Here is a 6,369-nt window from a genome sequence, read left to right on the forward strand (position 1 = left end):
GTGGAGGAGGAACCTGAGAGCACTGGGAAGGGCAAACGTCCAGACAGTGCTGGAAAGTTGTCCTTGGACAGGGACATTTAATCAGGAGAGGTGGGAACTCCTGAATGACGAGGGAGGTGAAATACTGGAGTGTTGGTAATAGAAGTACAGGGGAAGACGAATATTTCTTCTCCTACCCTTAGTGTACTTCCACATAATTAACTTTTTGGCTTTTTTCTTTTAAATTTTGATATGTTATAAAACAACTAAACAAAAATCTCCAATCAAAGAAAATAACAAACCAAACAAAATAAACAAAACCACCCACAAAACCAAAGCAAAACAAAAACCAAACCAACCAACCAAGAACAACAACCAAAAACAAAACCCAAACCAACCAATGAACCAAACAAACAAAAATCCCAAAACAAAAAAACAACAACAATAAAGTGCACGTTTCCAGGCAGACATCAGTCATCAGCTGTCTCACCATAAACAGCCAGGGCCATTTTAGGGGCCCAGTGTACCTGAGGTGCTGGCCTGGGATTGGCATCTATCACACAGGACCTGGGGAGACCAGAGCACCTTGCAGTGCAGGTGGAGCCTGGGCAGGGGTTCCCGGGGCATCTACACTGGCACCAGGTGTTTGTGTCCCTGGAGCTGAAGACATTTGTGTCCTAAACCCATGCCCAGTTCTGGAAAACTCTTTTATTATTAAAGAAAAGAAACCCCGCCAAAGACTTATTTTAATTTTCATTGACATCAACTGACATCTGATGGGCGTGCAGGCATGAACCAAGATCATGTTGTGTCTTGCACAGCGCCCCATGCCCTCTGAACCTTCCCTGCCCAGGACTCCTCACACGTTGCCCAGAGCGAGTCACACTGAGGGGTTGGCTGGTTCATGGGCTGAGATGTTGGTTTAGATGGTCACCTACAGCACAGGTGGATCCTGCCCCATCATCGTCTGCTCTGCTCCAGTCTGAAACAGAGCCCAACATCACAATGGGATCATGAGAGAACTGAGGTTGAAGGGACCTCAGGAGTCTGCAGTCCAACCTGTCACCAACTGGGTCACACCAAGGTGTTCAAGCCTTGGTTCAATCAGAGCTTTAGCAGGACTAGAGAAGTGATCATCCCTTTGTACTGGGCACTGGTGATGCTGCACCTTGGATCCTGGGATCAGTTTTAGGCCCCTCATGGCAAGGAAGACATTGAGGTGCTGGAGAGAGTTCAGAGGAGGTGACAAGGCTGGTGAAGGGTCTGGAGCACCAGTCTGACGAGGAGCGGTTGAGGGAGCTGGGGCTGTTCAGCCTTGAGAACAGGAGGCTGAGGGGAGACCTTGTCGCTGTCTACAACTACCTCAAAGGAGCTTTTGTCATGGAGGGTGTTGGTCTCTTCTCCTAAGTAGCAAGTGATAGGACAAGAGGAAATGGCCTCAAGTTGCACACGGGGTGGTTTAGATTGGATATGAGGAAAAAAATTCTTCAGGGAAAGCGTTTTGAAGCAATGGAACAGACTGCCCAGTGAGGTTGTGGAGTCACCATCGCTGAAGATGTTTAAAAGACATACAGAAGAGGTTCTTAGGGACATGGTTTAGTGCCAGATTTAGGTTATGGTTGGACTCGATGGTCTTAAGGGTCTCTTCCAACCACAATTGTTCAATGATAAGTCATTTTTGCTATTTTCTTTCTCAGAGGACCATGCAGCCTCCCTGAGAGCCAGGACTTTTCTGAGGTGTTTGGGAGACGTCTCACGGTCACACCAGCCAGTTCCACCAGCCCCTGTCTGTCCCTTCCCAGACCAAACCTTTTCTCCATATCCCAACCCTCCAGGCGAGTTTCTGGGACACAGCAAATGCTGTCCAGGTCCTCTGGGCCTGTTCAGAGAGAACAGCAGGCCAACATGTTGATGGGCTCTCTGTGCACCTCAAAGCTTTCCTGACCATTTTTCTCAATGTCTTCCTTGTACCCAACCTGTCTGGTCCTTGAACTGTACATGAGGGGATTGAGCAGGGATGTGGGGAAGGAGTAGAAAAAAGACTTTGGCAAACTGTCTCAGGAGGACTGTTCTGGGCATCCCACAGTCAAAGATGAGGGTGTTGGAGAAAACAGTGGCAGTGGTGAGAGGCCCACGTGGAGAAGGCCTTGTGCCTGTCTACACTGGGACAGAGAGCAGTGATGCATTCATGGGATGCCCATGTGAACAGGAAGGGGACAAATGGCTCCAGGGGACAAAATGCCTTCCAGCCAGTTCTTTACCCATCGTGCATACACCATCCAGGCCATGAGCTGCAGCTTCTCCAGGAGATGCTGTGGGACACGGTGTCACAGGCTTTACTGCAGTCTAAGGACACAACACCCACAGCCCGTGTGGCGGATTCACTCCCCACGACAGACTTTCCCTCATCTGCTCAGCCGGTCACCTTGTCACAGAAGAGATCAGGGTGGTCAAGCAGGACCTGCCTTTCATCCAGCCATGCTGATTGGGCCCGATTGCTCGTCTCGTATGTGTGACCTCACAGTCCTTTCCCAGCCCTGTTCCTGCTGTTGGCCAATCCCCTGCAGAGGCAGAAGTGACCTCACAGTCCCCTTCACAGCCATTGGTTCCTACTGGACTATGAGTTCCTGAGACACAAGTGACCACATGACATCGTACCCACCATCACCCTCCTTGTGGTCCAGTGTGTGAGCAGATCAAACTGAGCTGCTTTCATCAAATTTATCCAATAGATTTCCTATCAAGGGTTTGAGTGGAGAAACGTTCCTCAGAGGAGCTGCTGTATTTACTCTGGGACATTTTACATCTCTGCTTCTGCTTCTGATTTTTTCTTCTCCTTCCTCTGTCTATTCTGACGTGGTAGAGCTCTCCAAGGAAAAGATTCATGGAATCCTACAATAAAGCAGGTTGGAAGAGACCCCTGAACACCGTCTCTGTCCCACTGACCTTTATGGCAGCCCAAGGAACAGCTGACAGCATTTGTGCTCACTTGGGTTCATCTCACCACATGCACACAGTGGACATGCACATGATGTGTATGTTTACATCTCATCTGTACAATGAAAACTTTTGACCTAGTATTTCATAGAATCATGGAATGTCCTGAGTTGGACGGACCCAAATTATCATGGAGTCCAACTGCTGTCCCTGCACAGGACACCCCACAGGTCACCCCGTGTGTCTGAGGACGTTGTTCAATCTCTTCTTGAACACTGTCAGGTTGGGGCTGTGACACCTCCCTGGGGAGCCTGTTCAGTGTCCAGCACCCTGTGGGTGAAGAACCTCTTCCTCATGTCCCACTGACCCTCCCCTGGCACATCTTCTGCCATTCCCTTGGGTTCTCTCATTAGTCACCAGAGAGAACAGATCAGTCCCTTCCCCTCCTTCTCCCCTTGTGAGGAAGCTGTAGCCACCATGAGGTCTCCTTTGAGTCTTTTCTTCAGCTCTGATGCTCAGAAACCCCTTGGTTTGTTTTCTGAAGCAGAATGGAGAAGCCACGACCTGCAGGCAATGGGAAGGGGGATCCTGTCCCTCACACACGGCTCAGGGCTCTTCCTGGGACCGTGGGATGTGGGTGTGCAAGGCCCAGGGAAGGACAACACTGGGACAACAACTTCCAGCTTCCCCATGGGGCTGCAAGGAGGCACCGAGGCCCCAGTGCCATGAGGACAACATGTCTTCTGCTGGGCCTCAGTGGCAGAGACAACTGCCCTGGCCAAGGGGACAGAGACCTGGGTTCTGTGGGTGCCTTCCAGCCTTACAGCGCCCTTTGCCATCTCCACCACAGGCTGTTCCACACGGTGCTACCCCTGCCCCTCTTTCCCTGCAGGCTGCAGACACCCATCTCGCTTCCCCACCTGCTCTCAGCCCAGCATTTCTGCACCTTCACTGCTGTGTCTGCACCCTCACTGGCTGCTCTTTGGCACACAAACCATGGGCTGATCCAGCTCCCTCTGGGTCACCTCTTGCCCCACAGCACTGCCCTTCCAGTCACATTTCTTCCTCCTGATATCTATCCACTACCTTCCAAATTGTACTTTCTTACTTTTTTTTCCTCTGCTGCTTTTTCCTGTTACCAAGGAAAGCTCAACCATATCATATACTGCCCTTCATGCAGGGAACTCAACCCATTAGTCTTCTTGTGGTCTTTCACCTGATCAGAGAGAAGCAACCTCACCATGGTCTTCTAAATCCCATGAGTGCTGCTGGCCTTTCAGCTTCTCTGATAGACATGACCATGTTCCTGCCGATATCATATCATGTTCTCAGGTGGGATGGACATGACAACCTGTCTCTCTTCCTGGGTAGGGCCTGTGGGCCCTTGGGCAGAGGTTCTTTCCCTTTCCCAGCCATGTCCCTGCTGCTGGGCTGTCACCTCCAGACACAGAACTGATCCCACTGTCCCCTTCACAGCTACATGCTTCTGAATGAATTATGAGTGAATTATTGCTGCATGGCTGATGTTCAAAGTCTGTGCATGGATGCTGAAACCTCTTCAGTAACCTGTTCTGAAAGAATCAACAAGGTGGGCATGAATAGAGCAGAAAAAGAAGACCCTGAGTGGGGGCAAATGAAAAGGGATGCAAAAGATGTGGTCAGGGCTGTTTGGGGGCACTTGTAAAGCAGCCCTGCACCCCATGTGAATCATTTCTGTGGTCAGAGAGAACCTGAGAGATTTGTCTAATTTTAGAACATGAAGGGTATGAAAGGACAGTGTCATTCAGGCTCAAAGGGACCTTGGGAGGTGTCCTGACCAACCTCCTGCTCACAGCAGGGTCAGACCAGATTGCTCAGGGCTTTATCCAAACACGTCTTGGTCACTTTCTGGGACAGCGTGAGTGCGCACTCCTGGGAAACAGCTTCCAGTGCTGGACTGTCCTCAGGACTGGAAAGTTTCTCCCTTTCTACAGCACCTTTCCAAGCCCAACCATCCAGATTGTTTTTACCCATCTACTCACACACTGACACAGAATATTGTGGGGGATGATGCTGAATGCCTTGCTGACTTCCAGGTAACAGACCACCACTGGTAACAGACCATCAATGTTCTCCCCACGTCCACAACCGTGTCCTTTCCTCACAGAAAGCAAAGAGGATGGACAGGCACAACCTGCCCTGGGTAAACCCCGTCACCTTCTCTTCCAGACACCCAGAAATGGGGTCCCAGTGGACATGCTCTGGGGCACAGCCCTTAGTTCCCCTGCTCACCCATTGGCCATTTTGAAAAGTGCACACACTGTGTGAGAGCTGCCAGTGGTCAGGGAGTCCCCCCAGTCTCCATGAGCTTTCACAGATGGGGAAGAGTGGCCTCACTGTGACATCGTCCTGCTGTCCCAGCTCCTGGGATGCTGCCCCTGCTGTCCCGTAGACTGGAGAGGATTGTGTTAGTTCCAGTGACCCCTGACTTGATCCCCATGCACTGCTGCTTGTTCTGACTCCAGTCACAGAGGCCTGGGAAACATTGCTGGTGAAGAGGGAGAACGAGAGGACACAGAGATCCTCACCTCTTATTAAATTCATCAGTGGCCACACAGTGTCTTTGTTTCTCCTTTAACTGTTCCTGCAGTATTAACAGCTCATTATGGGCCCTTGAATTTCCTTACAGGTCTGGACTGAGCTTTGATCTGGACTGTTGCTGTGCTTGGAGGCTGCTATCCTTGCAGACCAGATGAACTCACTCCTGCCACCCTGCCTGGCAGTTCATTCCATCCGTGTCACAGCTCTGTCTGCAGCACTGACAGCTCCAGCTCCCCAGTCGGGTCCCTGGCTGAGGACATTGCCTCACATCTGGGCTGAGCCACCCCAGCTGTGGCACCAGCCCAGCTCTGACCTGCACAAGAAACCTGGTACCAAGTGTCCAAGAGCCCATGTGTGCAAAGGCTTTGAATCAGAGCACAGACATGACATGGCCAAAGATTGATGAATGTCTCTCTAGACCTAGGAGTGTAAAACCAGAACAAAATGCCTAAGTTAATTCAACTGAAGATATTCCTCCCCTAGCCTGGAGAAATTAGATCCTTTGCTGTAACATTCCTTGTGTCCTGTCTAATGATGGGACAAGAAAGATGATTTTCATACCAATTTATTTTTTAAAATGAAAAAAACAATGCTGGAAAGAAATGTCTCTGAAGAGGAGAGAGAATCAACACCACTGATTACTTCACCTTCGAAGTTGTGCCATTGGAGTCCCAGAGACACCTGGAGGAGCCCAGAGGGGACAGAGAAAGGGACATCAAGGGCTGCTCCTGTGCTGCTGAGCTGGGCTGGGCTCCTGGGACACAGGGAGCTCATGGCAGCGGCAGCGCTGCAGAGAGACAGCTCTGCCCAGGAGCAGCTCCTCTGCACACGCAGCAGGGCTGAGGGCTCTGCCTGCAGCACCGAGGGCTCAGG

Source organism: Columba livia, unplaced genomic scaffold (genome assembly GCF_036013475.1).
Source record: "Columba livia isolate bColLiv1 breed racing homer unplaced genomic scaffold, bColLiv1.pat.W.v2 Scaffold_156, whole genome shotgun sequence".
Classification (NCBI taxonomy): domain Eukaryota; kingdom Metazoa; phylum Chordata; class Aves; order Columbiformes; family Columbidae; genus Columba; species Columba livia.